We start from the raw sequence: 16,316 nt of genomic DNA on the forward strand, positions 1-16,316 counted from the left end.
TCAAATAGCTGGGACCACAGGCATACACCACCATGCCTGGGTAATTTTTTTGTATTTTTTCATAGAGACGAGGTCTCACTGTGTTGCCAAGGCTGGTCACAAACTCCTGGTCTCAAGAAATCCTCCTCCCTCAGCCTCCCAAAGTGCTGGGATTACAGGCATGGGCCACTGCACCCATAGGCCCCACCTCTTAGTATGGTAGCATTTGGGATTAAATTTCAACATGAATTTGGAGGGGACACAAACATTCAAACCATAGTGTCTTTGAAGACACAAAGATACAGAGACAAATCTGAACAAACAGGTCTTGCTAAAATCCCCCCCGTTTATTGTCATTAGAGCATACTCTTGTCCTCCAATCACATTTCTCAGCAACTGTCGACTTTCATCAAATCTAAGCACAAAAATACACAAGTTTACCTGTTTCTTGGGATCTTCATTTCCTTATACAGGCTCCTGTGTCAGGTAAAACTTCAATTGAATAAAGGTATATGCTTTTCTCTTGTTAATCTGCCTTTTGTTTTAGGGACCTTAGCTATGACCGTAGTGATAGATGAGAAAAAGTTATTTATTTTCCCCTACACATGCTACCAGCCTGGTCCAAGATATCCCCTGCCCACTCAGGATCCAGAAGACTCTTTTTAAAACCGTAATTTGGATCAGCCTGTCTTACTTTAAAAACCTCTGATAACTCCCTATTTCACACTAACTAAAAAACCAAAGCCCTGTAAAACTAAATATAATCTGCCCCTCCTCCCCTGTTACCTCCCAGATCTCATTTCCACACTCACCCCCTCACTCACTCTGCTCAGCCACATTGGCCCTTTGCTGTTCATTGACTATGCCAGGCACACCCTTGCTTAAGGTCCTGTGCCCTTGTGGACACTCTTCCTCTGGGTAACCACATCATTCCTTCCCTGCCCTCCTTCAAAACTTGCTCAAAGCCCCTTTACTAAAACTGCCTTCTCTGACCAATTTATTTAATCCTACCCTCTCTCTCCAGTCCATTTCTCACTCCACATTCTTGGTCCTTCCTATCTTGATCTACTTCTTTCCCATAACCCTGGAACACTCTTCCTCCAGATATCTCACTCTCTTACTTGGCACATGGTACATGGGAGACACTCAATAAATATAATGAATGAAAGAAATTTCATTCTGCAAAATGAAATATACAAGTTTACAAAATGAAGCAAAATTTTCAACAACTTAAAAATATTTATTGAGCATTCCTTCCTACACAATCCACAGATAACTTATATGGGCAATTTTCTACAGTGTTTGTGGCTTCATTATGGCAAAATGCAGGACTAGTTCTATACAAATTTATGAAATTGATGAAATTCCTTTTCTTTACCTTCCCATTTGGTCTTTCAACACTGTGCCCCCCTCTCTTTTATTTTCTATTCTGTGTTTCTCCAACTCCAGTTGAGGCCAGTTATCATGAACACAACAGAACGGTGATGAACATGTACTGTATCTTCACTGTCCAGTATCGTAGTCACCAGCCACATGTGGTTACTGAGCACTCAAAAAGTGCCTAGCGCAACTGAGCAGTTGAATTTTCTATTTTATTTAATTTTAATTGGTTTACATTTAAACAGGTACATGTGGCTGGTGGCTGGCATATTAGAAAGTATAGCTCCATCCTTAAATAGCATTTATAAGCTCTTTGAAGAAAAACATGTCTTTTTACCAACATGTCCTTACAAATATCCCATTCATCATTATATGGATTAACAAAAAACCAGTTGATATTCCCTCTTATTTAGGACTTGGGAAAGTAGTGTAGAAAGAAAATACTGAGAATCAAATTTTAGATCAAATACAAAGTTTTAAATTAAGCCCAAGATGGCCAGTGTTGAGAGAAGGGAAACTGGAATGAAGGACACAGATTTCCTCTTCTTTCTTCCTTCACTTCCAAGAGTAGGGATGATAATAACAACCCTCCTTTGGGCACCGTGCAGGCAGTATGCAAGCATTTTTATCCGTAATCTCATCGAATTCGCCCAATAACTGTGAGACCCATTGAACCATTATCACCTGCATTATACAGATGAAGAAACTGAGCTTCTGAGAGCATGACTGCCCCACACAGCTGACCTGAGATGCTAACAGTGTACGCGATCCCAGGGTCTAAGCAGTGTGCTGAGCCCCCTCCCTCCCTCTCCTCCCAGGGCTGAGAATCTAACTATCTTTAAAACAAATCAAAGTAAATAAACAGCATCTCTATCACCTCTACTGCATTTTTACAAAAGACTAGGTGACTTAAAATCAGGAATTAAAGCTGACTTACAAGGCACTTATTACATTGTTTAGCTTATTTTTTAAAAAGTAAGAGCAAGGGAATCAAAAGAGAGTAGACCACTGAGCTCTGGTTTTGCAACATGAACGGTTCTGCCCACTCGCTTTTCTCTCCTCATTATGATTCCATGAGGGGATACAGAACTTATCCAAGTCCTCATTTTCATTCATCTCTTTGTAAAAAATGTGAAAATAATAATTCACCCATAGTTAATAGCAATGAAGAATGTCCTCCCCTTAAGCATTCTCGCTCCTGCTATGGGCTTTACTTTTCCACCCAGCAGGGGAGCCCCAGCACTTTATAATTACACATTAACAAAGAACAGAACCTTTCCTCATTTTATTTTGCATTTCATTTTCAGAATAATTTGATGTGTGTGTGTGGAGAAGGGAGGGTGTGAGGAAATGTAAACAGTGCTCATTTATCACAGCTTTAATTAAGACCAGATCTCCCCCAATCCAATTTGGAGTCGCGCAGTTTATACCAGTGAGCAGTAAACACTAATAAAGATCAGCTGCAGGAAGGCGAGGGCTGGCGTTGCTGCTGGGTATGGCCGCTAGTGCAAAAACAAACAAACAAACAAACAAAAAAAAACAATATGTCCGTAACTGACCATTTAATTTTGACCAATATATACAAAACATGATAAAATTTTAGTTCTAAACTGTGTAGTTCTATGAGGCACAATCTTCCACCAGTTGTAGCTAACCACCTTCCTTCAGACTTACACCTGTGGCCATATCCTTGACCTTGTTACCACCAAAACTAATACCAAACCATGTATGGCCTTGAGGTTTGGTATCTGGATGTCTAGCCTATTTCCTGTAATATTTTATATTCCCGGGTGAACATCCCTAATCTGAAAACCAAACTCCAAAAATGCTACAAACTACAAAACTTTTGAGCACCAACATGATGCCACAAGTGGAAATTTCACACGTGACCTCATGTGATGGGTCACAGTCAAAACTTTATTTCACGTACAAAATTATTTAAAATGTTGTATAAAATTACCTTCTGGCTATGTTTATAAGGTGAATATAAAACTATAGTGAATTTTTGTGTTTAGACTTGAATCCCATTCCCAAGATATCTTATTATATATATGTTAGTAGTCCAAGATCCAAAATAAGCCCAAATTCAAAACACTTCTGGTCCCAAGCATTTCAGAAAAGGGATCCTCAACCTGCAGTGTTTTCTTGCTGTCATAGCAAATCACCACAGACTTAGTGGCTTAAACAACACAAATTTATTTTACAGTCTGTAGATCAGAAGTCTGACCTGATGTGGGACTCACAGGGCTAAAATCAAGATGTTGGCAGGGCTGTGTTTCTTTCTGTAGACTCTGGGTAGGATCCATTTCCTTGTCTTTTCCAGCCTCAAAATGCCACCTGTGTTCCTTGATTCATAGCTCCTTTCCTCCAGCTTCAAAGCCAGCAATGGCACATTGGTCCTTCTTACAACGTGTTACTCTGACCTTCTTCTGTAGTCACATCTGCCTCCAACTGTCTTCTACCATTCCATTTTTAAGGACCCTGTGATTACGTTGAGTCCACTCTGATAATCTTCCTGTCCTAAGGTCTCTTAATTTCATCTGCAACCTTAATTCCCCTTTGCTGCATAACCTAGCAAGCATATTTAAAGATTCTGAGGACTAGTACATGGGCACCTTTGAGGGGCCATTATTCTCCCTACATGTTCCAACTCCAGTAATACTTCTACCCTCAGGACCTAAAATCCATTGTTCCTGCAACTTGAACTCTCCCTTGCCTTTCTTCATATCTTCATTTCCCTCCTTACCCAGCCTGAATTCCATGGTCAATTATTATAATCATGTCTTTCATAAACCCTTAACTCCTTTGTCTCCCCACTCTTGCTTCATTGTTCTTACTTGGCAAAACAGCTGACTCTCTGCTTACTACAAACCTGCATCCATGCAGCTAGAAATATTGCCAGAGCAAACCCACCATCACATAGGACTGCAATGCTGCCCATCTGGTGTATGGCATTTCCCTAGTTCATTCATTCTTCCATTCTCTTACGTGACAGTTTCATACTTTCTCTATCCTCAAACTTCCAGCACCACCTACCCATCCACACTTTCAGCCAATGACCAATTTCACTGAGAAAATAGAAGCAATCAGAAGAGAACCTTCTACAAATTATCTCCATCACATTTACCTACTCACAAGCATGTGTTCTCACGTATACTGCCTTTTCTTCTGATACCCTATGAACTATCTCTATCCAAGGCCAGTCCCTCCTCTCTGTCTAAATTCCAGCCCCTCTACTGGATCGTTCCCATTAGCATTAAAACATGCATTATCTCCCTTTCCTAAAAGCAAACAAGCCAATCCTTCTGTTGACTCCACTGATCTTTCCAGCTAACATTTCATTAGTCTCCTAGCCTTTAGAGTAAAAAATTCGTCAGAGGAGTTACCTATATTTGCTGTCCTCTACTTCTGTCTTTCAATTCTCTCTTAATCTTTTGAAGTCAGGCTTCTGATCCCACTGTGCAACCCAGACCACTCTTGTTAAGGTCACTAATAACTGCTATGTGGCTAAATCCAACAGTCAATTTTTAGCCCCAGTCTTACTTTACACATTGATTGCTCCACCATCCTTCAAATATTTTCTTCACTTGATTTTCAAGACCCTCTTGCCTCTCTTCCTACCTCACTGGCTACTTCTCAGTCTCCCTTTGATGGTTCCTCCTGGACTGAAGAACCAGATTATCCTCAGTCCTCATGTCTTCTCTATCTATACACTCTTTGTGAGATCATCCATTTTTGTGGCTTTACATACATCTACATGTTGATGATACTCACATGTCTTTATGCAAACCTAACAATTCCCCTAACCCCATACTTGTATCCAGTTGCTTATGTAATGGAGGAAAAACTTTCCCTTTACCCTCTGAGGGTTCAATAATTGAGTCTATAAAATAAAATGACAGTAGACAAATTTACAGGAGAAAAGGTATACAAATCTATTACGCACATGGTGACATAATATGAAGGAAAAATGAATATCCCCAACCCAGTCAGATCTAGAAGCTTATAGTCCCTCTTCATAGAAGACATGAGAGTGGGGATGCGGGGAGAGTAAACGATTTGGAGGCAAGGTCAATGGATCCTCAGAAGAATAAACATTTGTCTGGGCATGGAGAATTCTTTCCTATGATTCAGTTCAACCTTCCCTGGTTAATAAGATACCTGGGAGGGGGTTCATGATGATTGAGTTCCTTTTGAAGGATTCATCTTTAGGCAGATAAAGAGAGCTCACAGAAAGCTTCTGTCTGTATATGAAGTTCCTAAAGTAATCAGTACACCGAAGTGGCATATTTTGGCGTATTCTGAACTGCTTTATTTCTCCTGTCTAAAACTTCTCTAGAAGTTTCATACACTAAAATATGAGTTGGTACAGAGAGGAAAACAAGGTTAGTAACTGAGTGGTAAGAGACATGGGAATAGGTCAATCCAGTTAAAGAGTTTTGTCTCATTTCAGGAAGAGGTGTTGCAGATGAGTTCCCATCAAAATTAGGCCTCTTCATGGTGTAAGCAAATAGGGATTTAATGAGATGCATTTCTACGGAAACAAAAGAAAAACAAAGCTTGTTGTCTGGAGCTAGTAAACTAGTTTTATAAACTAGTTTCAGAGTCTGGAGGGTATCCAGTTGTGAATATTTCTAGATATTGGGCTTGAAGCATCTTCAGTTGGAGTGCAGGCAGGCAGTGGCAATCTGACAGATTTTCCTGATTTGCAGTTTGCATCAGAGGTTCCAATGAACCTTCGGAGTAGTCCATACTTCAATAGGCACAAATGTTGTCCATATGTAAGTTGTTATGGTGAGTTCTCTGAAGTTTATATCAAGTCATCCAGCTTTAGCTTGCAGAGCTTTGGGAAAAGGGCAGTTTTAATTTCACAATTTCCAAGTCAGACGGGTGGAAGAAAAATTGAAAACATTAGTTTGGAAAGTTGAAGCCAGATATTGGAGGAAACTAGAGGAATTCAGGATCCAGTCCAGGTTGTATGTAAATAACAAACCCTCAAAAACAATAAGCTGGAATCTAATAACAGGTGTACTATAGTTTTCTTCTGTAACATAAATTTTTCTCTCCATAGTCACCTCCTGTTTTTACCAAGACAATCACAGTAAGATTGCAAATAAGTTTAGTATAATTAAACTTGGCCTGATTATTTATATAAATGCAGCAAGAATAACGATTGACCATACAGGCTCTTTTAAAATCTGTTTTGCTTAAAGGAAGTCTTATATTAGACTTAAAAAAGCTTATCTAGGCTAGGAAGCCAAGCCAATGACCTACTATAAGATTTTGCCTATAATACCTTCAGATTTGGATTAATTGTTCTCTTCTTGAAGTTCCTAAAATATTTCTAAGTTCCTGAACCTGCCAGGAGTTGACATTCTTTACTCATCACAAGGCTAGGAACCCTGTAAAACAACCATGTATGCAAGCTACCAAGGCAATTTTTCCAGTGGGGGAGGCCTTATTGACTTTATAAAGTTAAACCTTAGTTCCTTAAAACTATCTGGTCATATATAAAAATATGACATCCTAGTAAAAGCCTTTGTAGTATAAGCAGTGATCTCAATTGCATCCTGTTACAAAGAGAACAGATTCTTATTGAACTTATGCAAATAACTATATACCATAAAATAAGAATACTCACAAATATTTTCCAAATTCTGGAAAGATCAGGTGGAAAAAAAAAAGTAAATGTTTCAATGCTGTTTACAAAATCATAATTTGCCAAATTGTTGTAAGCTATAGATAGTTTTTTAAAAGTTTTCTTAAATCTGGAAAACAAAACATTTTTAAAACCAACAAATTTGAAATAATAAAAACATCTCATCAGTTCATTCAGCCTCATGTAATTAATTATGTTCTGCTTGATAAAGCTATCAGTTTCTTCATTAGAATTTTAGAAATTCTTACCTGATACAAATACATTCATCAGCAATCTGTATTTGATAGTACTTGTCAGAGTCTTTTCCATCAATCTTCTTCAAGAAGAAATAATTTTGGACTGTGTCTGATTGCAAATGCTTTTAAAGAATAATCAAAGTAAAAGAATAACTCCTTAAGGTTTACAAAATACTTTAAATGGCCATAGTTAAGTATATAATGAGGGTTCATTATAATAATGGCACAACTGACAGGAAAATTTGGTTATTTATATAGTATGCAACATTTTAACATAATAACCAAAATTGTGACTGATAACATATTAGATTTCTAGGAATTTCATATAATTTTTAGAATTCTTGTATTAATAACATACCCATAAATATAACTTAAAGAAGTTTAGCATCACTTATTATTCAGCAATGCTTCCCATATAATTTAACATGTCATATAATTCTAATTATTTTAATCTCTCTCTTTTATAGGGTGAAAGATACCTCCTTCAAAGCTTTTCAGGGGCCCAACTGGAAACTCTTAAAGCTAATTCAAGGTCAAAAAGACATAACTTAGAATTTGTTCTGGACAGGTACATAGACCAATGGAATAGAATAGAGAACTCAGAAATAAAACCACACCTGTACAACCATCTGATCTTCAACAAACTTGACAAAAACAAGCAACGGGAAAAGGATCCTGTATTTAACAAGTGGTGCTGTGAGAACTGGCTAGCCATATGCAGAAAATTGAAACTGGACCCCTTCCTTACACCTTGTACAAAAATTAACTCAAGATGGATTAAAGACTTAAATGTAAAACCCAAAATTATAAAATCCCTGGAAGAAAATCTAGGCAATACCATTCAGGCCATATATGTGGGCAAAGACTTTATAATGAAATTGCCAAAAACAAAAGCAGTTGCAACAAAAGCAAAAATTGACAAATGGGATTTAATTAAACTAAAGAGCTTCTGCACAGCAAAAGAAACTATCATCAGAGCAAACAGGCAGAAGAAGGTGGAAGGAGCTGACTTGCTGAGCTCTTCATCTTTCTCTTGTGCTGATGCTTTCTGCCCTTGAACATTGAACTCCAAGTTCGTCAGCTTTTGGACTCTTGGAAACTTACACCAGTAATTTGCCAGGGGCTCTAAGGCCTTCGGCCACAGACTGAAGGCTGCACTGTCAGTTTCCTAACTTTTGAGGTTTGGGGACTCAGACTGAACCACTACTGGCTTCCTTGCTCCTCAGCTTGCAGGCAGCCTATCGTGGGACTTCACCTTGTGATCGTGTGAGTCAACTCTCGTTAATAAACTCCTTTCATATATACATATATCCTATTAGTTTTGTCCCTTTGGAGACCCCTGACCAATACACCACCTTCACTTGACTGGACTCTACAGACAGATATCCAAGAGACTGATATGGTAAGAAGTCTTACCTTTGTCAGATGCCAGCGTTTCTCAGCTGCAGCCTCACAGTTAGCAGTATTTGATACCACCTTCACTGCCACAACTTTAGGGAAGGAAAAACTTTCCCTCTACTCTCTGAGAGTTTGATAATTGAGTCTATGAAGTAAACTGATAGTAGACAAGTAAACAGGAGAAAGGTATACAAATTTGTGGCAGAAAGGTTAATATCCCAAAACTCAGTGAGATCTAGAAGCATATATACCCTCTCACAGACAGGAGGGCAGGAATGTAGGTTGCCTACATTAGAGGAGAGTAAGTGATTTTTGGGAAAGATGAATGACCCCCAGAAGAATAGATGATAGCCTGTGACAAGGTCTGTCTGGCATGGTGTGGACCTCCAGTCTCCTCTCCCGGGATCCAAGTCAATCCTCCCTGGTTAATAAGACTCCCGAAGAGGAGATTCATAACAATTGAGTTTCTTTTGAGTTCATCTTTAGGCAGATAAGGGGAGCCCGGAGAGCCTATGCCTGTATTTGCTGTTTTCCAAGTGCCCTCTGTTAAAGTAATCAGCATACCAAAGTGGCATATTTTGGGATGGCATTTCCTGAACTGTCTGACTTACATGACATGGGAACTTGATAGACACCTAAAAATTAATGTGTCTGAAACTGGCTGATGACCTGAAAACTTGATCTCCCTATAGTCTTCCACACTTCAGTCTATGGCAAGTCTATTTTCTTAGGCCCAAAATCTTATCTCATCCTTGACTCCCTGCTCTCTCTTATACCCATATTCAATCTACTGCAAATCCATAACTTTACTTTCAAAGAACACCCAGACTCTGCCTGCTTCTCACCAGCTCTATGACTATCATCCTGCTCCAAGCCACTATTATCTGGCCTCAGTTATTATAATAACCTTCTAGCCAGTCTTCCCTCTTCCTCTCTTGGCTCCACCCCCACGGTCTTTTACAATAGAGCAGCCAGACTGATCCTTGTAAAATGTAAGTCTAATCATGTCCCTTGTATACTCAATGGTTCCCCATTTTCCTCCGAATAAAAGCCAGAGTCCTTAAATGGCACACCAGACCTTGAATGTTCTGGCCCTGCTTATTTCCATGCTTTCCCCTTGGTTGCTCCACTCCAGTCACACTGGCCTCTGTGGAGTTTTCTGAACCTACTAGGCATGCCACTCAGGGCTCGGAATTTGCTATTCCCTCTCCCTGGGCTACTCCCTCATCACTGTAGCCATATGATAGTGGATAGAGATGGTCCTCTCTGGACTATGCCCTCATCATGTACAGCCATATGATTTGCTCTCTTGTTAACATCATTTTCTCAAAGAAACATTGACTTTAAGCCTTTCGATGGCTCATTCCTAAGAGTAAAACCCAAGCTTGGCCTGCAAGTCCTGGAGCAATCTAACTGCTTCTCCTCTCTGTAGGCTCATCTCCCTCCTCTCTTCTCCCTGTTTACTAGACCCAGCCATTGCAGCATTCTTATAGCTTTTTGAAGGCACCAAGCTCTTTGCTATCCCTGCTTGGAGCTCTTTTCCATCTACTTCTCTCTCACTAGCTCCAACTCATCTTCTAGGTTTCAGAGCTCATGTCACTTCTTTAGGAACGCCCCTCTTCACTTACCCCTGCCATCTATATTTCATCTCTCTCTGTAAAGACTCTACACTTTTCCTTCATAGAACTTAATGTATAACTTCATATTCTCCTTATATGATTATTTGTGTAATGAATGTTTCTCCTACTCCACTGTAAGTTCCATGAGGTCAAAAATCTTGTCTGTCTGGTTGGTCACCAGATACCCAACACCAGGCACAGTGCCCAGCTCATAACATGTATTTAAAAATGAATAGACCTGATTTTATCATACCTCAATCTTACTTTTGCTAATTTTTCCAAAGGACTTTCTTATCCATTTACCAGAAGATAAAGTCTTTGTTCTAAGCTAGTTATAGACTTCTACTTGGCTAAATAAGTATAATATTGTTTTAGAATCTCTGGGACTGGAGAGTAGTCGAACAGCAAATGATTTTCATTGGTTTACAATTTATTCCTATAGAAATCACTTTGACGAAATAGAATAAAAATATGTTGGAAGTTTTTGAAAACAAAGCCTATAACTGTTCCTTTAAGAATTAGATCCTTAACAAAGCAATAAACTCCCCCGTGATTCTAAGCCCCACTGAGTCTCTACAGCACTGCCCTCAGCTCTGACAGCTCCTGGAAGCACTGGCAGGACACAGTCTACATTTCCACATGGCAGGGTTACACTGAGATTTTGTTCCAAGCATGCTTTCTATGGATCTGATTGTCTCTCATCTAAAGGCACAGTTACCTCACTAGGGTATTGAGGAAGGGGGGCTGGCTCTAGTAGGGATGGTGCTGGAGATTGTTGATACAAAGGGATCATGAAAATGAATAAAGCTGTCCAGGAGACTCAGGAAGATTCAGCCAACTCTAAAGAAGATATCAGTCTGGATTTAATCAGAGAAGCAGAACCACTAGGAGAGAGATATGTAATAAAGGATTTATTCAGGGATTTGATCTTTCACAATTACAGGATTTGGTTATAAAGCCTCTGTAAGGCTCTGTGTCTAGTGTCAGAGCCTGAAGTTTTCAGCAAGTAGTTGGGAAGGGAATATGGCTATAAAGCAGAGGTTCTTAACTAGAGCCTATTTTGACCCCCAGGAGACATGTGGTACTGTTTGGAGACATTCTGGCTTGTCACAACTTGGGTGCAGGCTATAATACGTAGTGAGTACAAGCCAGGGAGGCCGCTAAATATCCTACAATGAATAGGCCAGTCCCCCATAGTAAAGAATTATCCAACCCAAATGTCAATAATGCTGAGTCTGAGAAACTCTCACGTAAAGTGAGGAACAAACTAGAACCTATGAGTGTAAGCTGGCGCCCAAGAAGATGAAACTAGAACCAATGCTTCCTAATGCTTCCAGCTTTAACAGTGCAGGTGTGCTGCAGCAGGCATGGGTGCCTTTTGTCAAAAAGCTAACCGTGCACTTCACTAGAGCCAGAAAAGCTGAAGAAAGATCCAGAGGCAGGAGGAAAAGCTGCCAGACCAGCTGCTGTTCCACACCAACAAGGTGAGCCAATGGATAGTGACAAGATGTGTGAGCTGCAACCAGCACCTGGTGCCTCCAAACAATCACCCCTGCAACCATTAACTCTGCCCCCTGCACATAAAAGCAATATTGTCGCTGCTTCCAAATCCTAGGCCAAATATCTCTCGTGGCCCATCTTAAACAAACAGGGAAGAAATCTGTGGAAAACGTAGTTTAGCTTTGTCAAGTTGACACTTTATAAAGGTACCCATAGGATATGCATGGAGGAGTTACGTATTAGTCGGGGTTCTCCAGAGAAACAGAAGCAATATAAGGGGTGTGTGTGTGTGTGTGTGTTTGGAGAGAGAGAAAGAGACAGACAGAAAGGTATATTATAAGAAATTGGCTCACATTATTATGAAGGCTAACAAGTCCCAAGATCTGCAGTCAGCAAGCTGGAAACCCAAAAGAGCCGATGATATAGTTCCTTTCCAAGTTTGAAGGCCTGAGAACCAGCAGAGGCAATAGTTGAAGTTTTGTTCCAAAAGTCATCAGGCTCAAGACCCAAAAGGAGCCAATGTTTCCATTTGAGTTGAAGACAGGAAAAGACCAATGTCCCAGCTTGAAGGCAGTCAGACGGAAGAAATTCTTTCTTACTCAGCCTTTTTGTTCTATTGGATGAGACACCCACATTAGGGAGGGCAATCTGCTTTATTCAGTCTTCCTATTCAAGTGTTAATCTCACCCAGAGATTCCCTTATAGACACACCAGAATAATGTTTCATCAAATATCTGGGCACCCCAAGGCCCAATCAAAATGACACATAAAATTAACCATAACAAGTTGCTGAAAGCATTTCTTAGGCTGTACTTCAGTAACCTCAAGAAGCTGGAATAATGGTCCCTCTCTTTAGACCTTCTGTAGAACCTTGAGTGTGCTCTATTATACCATTTATTGATTTTTTTACACTGTCTTTCACCTCCATCCAAGTATTATTGGATCCACTTTTATTCAGTTTTATATCTTTGCCTCCTAACAAATGGCTTGGCACATAGTAGGTACTCAATTAATACTGGTTAAATGAGCACAGGCTTTTAATGTGGAAAAACTCCAAGCTAAATTGGAAATAATAATTCACTTCAGATGAATTTGGTCCACACAAAAAATCTTTCTTTTAGAAGTTATGTTGTTGAGGCTTCTGAGAAATATTCTAGTTTGCTTATATCAGCAACTTCAAAGACCTTCCCTGGGATATTCCAGCAATGACCTGCTAGAATGCTTTGTTAAAGTAAAAAACAAATTGGTCTTTTCTCTAGGTAGAAATAAAGTAAGGCAGAAATAAAAACGTTAAGAGCAAATACTTGAAGTGTAATAGACCCTTCAATGTGATTTTTCACGTTCAAAACATACTGATTAAGCAGCAAAATAGTAAATTCTAAAATTTTAAGCAACAAGGATAGGAGAAAAAAAAAGAGCAGCAGACAACCCCTGTTTTTAATCTAATCACAACAGTTCACTGTGTTGAACTGGAGGAAGGGAAGCTTATAGAGATGAAAGTTCCCAGGAAAACAAAAATCATCACTTCCCCGCTTTTTATTTTTTGTTGTTGTTGTCTTTGTTTTGAGATGCAGTTTCACTCTTGTTGCCCAGGCTGGAGTGCAATGGCGCGATCTTCGCTCACCGCAACCTCCGCCTCCCAGGTTCAAGCAATTCTCCTGCTTCAGCCTCTTGAGTAGCTGGGGATTACACAGGCGTGTGCCCGGCTAATTTTTAAATATATTTTTAGTAGAGATGGGGTTTCTCATGTTGGTCAGGCTGTCTCGAACTCCCGACCTTAGGTAATCTGCCCAGCTCACTTCCCTGCTTTTTATAAACGAAAAAAATAAAACTGTTCTGAACTTCATTGGTCACCAGGAAAAAAAATATTATCTTAAGGAGGATTTTTTTAAAAATCCTATTATATTACATAGGTTAAAGGATCAAAACTTCTATTTCTATAAACTTTACTTTTCTATAATATTAATAATTTCTGAAGTTATTGTGCATCTTGAAACCAGAAGGTCCTTTGGCAACTCCTGAGTTTCTACTTGGGCTCATTCCAGGACCTGTTAGCTAGGTGCCTTTTATAAAGAAATTACTACCAAGGAGAAATGTTCTCAAATCTGTTTTCCACAAGAGCTAGAGAAGTGGATAGAAACACACTGCAATCTCTATTAAGATGGTGTCTGTCATAAGAAGTACCAGATATAACAGGCGAAAGCCTTGACTATTAAGTGAGTTTCAAAATATTGTGAGGTGAGGCCTCTGGTTTTAGGGAAAGAGTTCAAGATTTGGAGTTGGAAAACTTTAATTTAATATTTGGCTTTGCCGCTTATAAGCTTCATGACTTTGAAGGGAACAACAAGGTATTAGTCCATTTTCACACTGCTATAAAGACATAACTGAGACTGGGTAATTTATAAAGAAAAGAGGGTTAATTGACTCACAGTTCTGCATGGCTAGGGAGGCCTCCGGAAACTTCCAATCATGGTAGATGGGGAAGAGGCAGTGTTACACAGCAGTAGGCAAAAGAGAGAAGAGGGAGAAGCGAAGGGGCAAGAGCCCCTTATAAAAGGATGAGATCTCATGAGAACTCAGTCACCATCACAAGAAAAGCATGGGGGAAACCATCTCCATGAGCCAATCACATCCCACCTGGCCTCTCCCTAGACACACAGGGATTATGGGGATGACAATTTTAGATGAGATTTGGGTGGGGACACAGCCAAACAATATCAAAGGAGGACTGCTGTGGACAGAATTATGACTTCCCAAAATTCTCATGTTAAAGCCTCAACCCCTAATGTAATGGTATTTGAAGGTGGGCCTTTGAGAGACATTCAGATTCAGACACGGTCATGAGGTCGAGACCCTCATGATAGGATTAGTATACTTGCAAGAAGAAACATCAGAGAACTTGTGAACTCTCTCTCTCTCTCTTTCTCTCTCTCTGACATATAAGAACACAGCAAGAAAGCAGCCATCTGTAACCTGAAAGACAGCCTTCACCAGAACCTTACGATGCTAGCATCCTGATCTTAGACTTCCAGCCTTCAGAACTCTGAAAAAATAAATTTCTGTTGTTTAAACCACCCAGTCTATGGTATTTTGTTATGGCGGTCTAAGCTCACTGATTCAGGAAAGCATTAATCTTCTCTGTGCTTCAGTTCCCTGTTTGTAAAATGGGGATAATGATACCTAAGCCATAGGGTTACTGAGAGTTTCAATGAAATAATATAGTACTGCAAAGAATAGTACAAATGTAAAGTCTTGTTCCATGATTACTTGTAGAACAATAATTAATATCTGATAGCACTTACAGTTTATAATGTACTTTTAGGCACTTTAATTTGATGGCTAAAACAGTTGTACTAAGTATACAAAACAGTGTGCTCATCTTGTTACTGAGGAATTGAAAGTCACGATTTGAAAATTAGGTCTTCTGACTCCAAATCAGCAGTATTTCCACTCTGCTCTTAAAAGGCGTTCTGGGCCGGGCGCGGTGGCTAACACCTGTAATCCCAGCACTTTGGGAGGCCAAGGTGGGCAGATCACAAGTTCAGGAGATCGAGACCATCCTGGCTAACATGGTGAAACCCCGTCTCTACTAAAAATACAAAAACAAAATTAGCCAGGTGTGGTGGCGGGTGCCTGTAGTCCCAGCTACTCAGGAGGTCGAGATAGGAGAATGGTGTGAACCCGGGAGGCAGAGCTTGCAGTGAGCCAAGATCACACCACTGCCCTCCAGACTGGGTGACAGAGTGAGATTCCGTCTCAAAAGGAAAAAAAAAGGAGTTCTGGTCAGCTTCAGCAAGACACCGAAAAATGTTTGCAGTGAAGGCTCAGTTGACGATACAGCTCTACATGAACCTAAGCGGTTTTCTCCAGAGCTATTGCCCATAGGTACAAGTACTACAGCATGTCCCTCCATTTGGAGTTCAATTGGTGGGGTGGTAGTGATAATTTTCTGGCACCAGTAAGAAGTGTGGGCACTTAGAATAATAAAGATGCTGAGAGAAGATCCTTGAGTGATTATAATTGTTCCAAGAAATCGGGAAATTTGGCAGATGAAGCAGAAGTTTTTAAAAGGGCAATATAGAGGGTAGTTAATGACAGAGGTTCATGATCCTAGTTTCAGGTTTGATCTTTATAAACTATGTATTTTTGGGCAAGTTAACTTGAACAAAGCCTCTGTTTCCTTGTCTGTAAACGGGAACAATAACGATACCTATCATAGGGCTACCTGAATGATTAAATGAGTTGATTCATGCAAAGAACTTCAGACAGCTTTTGAGCACGTAGTGCTCAATTTATGTGACCTCATGAGGAAATTGACAGTTGCAAGAAAAAAATAGGTGACAAGACAACAATGAGGATTCATAACGTTTTCCTGCCTTCTAGAAAGGGAAAAGCCTGTTTCCTTTAGCGTGCTACCAGTGTTGGGGTCTGGATTTGCTAGTAAGGACATAAGTGGAAAGATCACATAATTTATAGCTTTTGAGGGTAAAAGGGGGTAAAAATTCAAATTAGGTAACTCTGTGACATATTTTTAAGTGACTATTT

This window comes from Mandrillus leucophaeus, unplaced genomic scaffold (assembly GCF_000951045.1).
Source record: "Mandrillus leucophaeus isolate KB7577 unplaced genomic scaffold, Mleu.le_1.0 Scaffold186, whole genome shotgun sequence".
NCBI lineage: Eukaryota > Metazoa > Chordata > Mammalia > Primates > Cercopithecidae > Mandrillus > Mandrillus leucophaeus.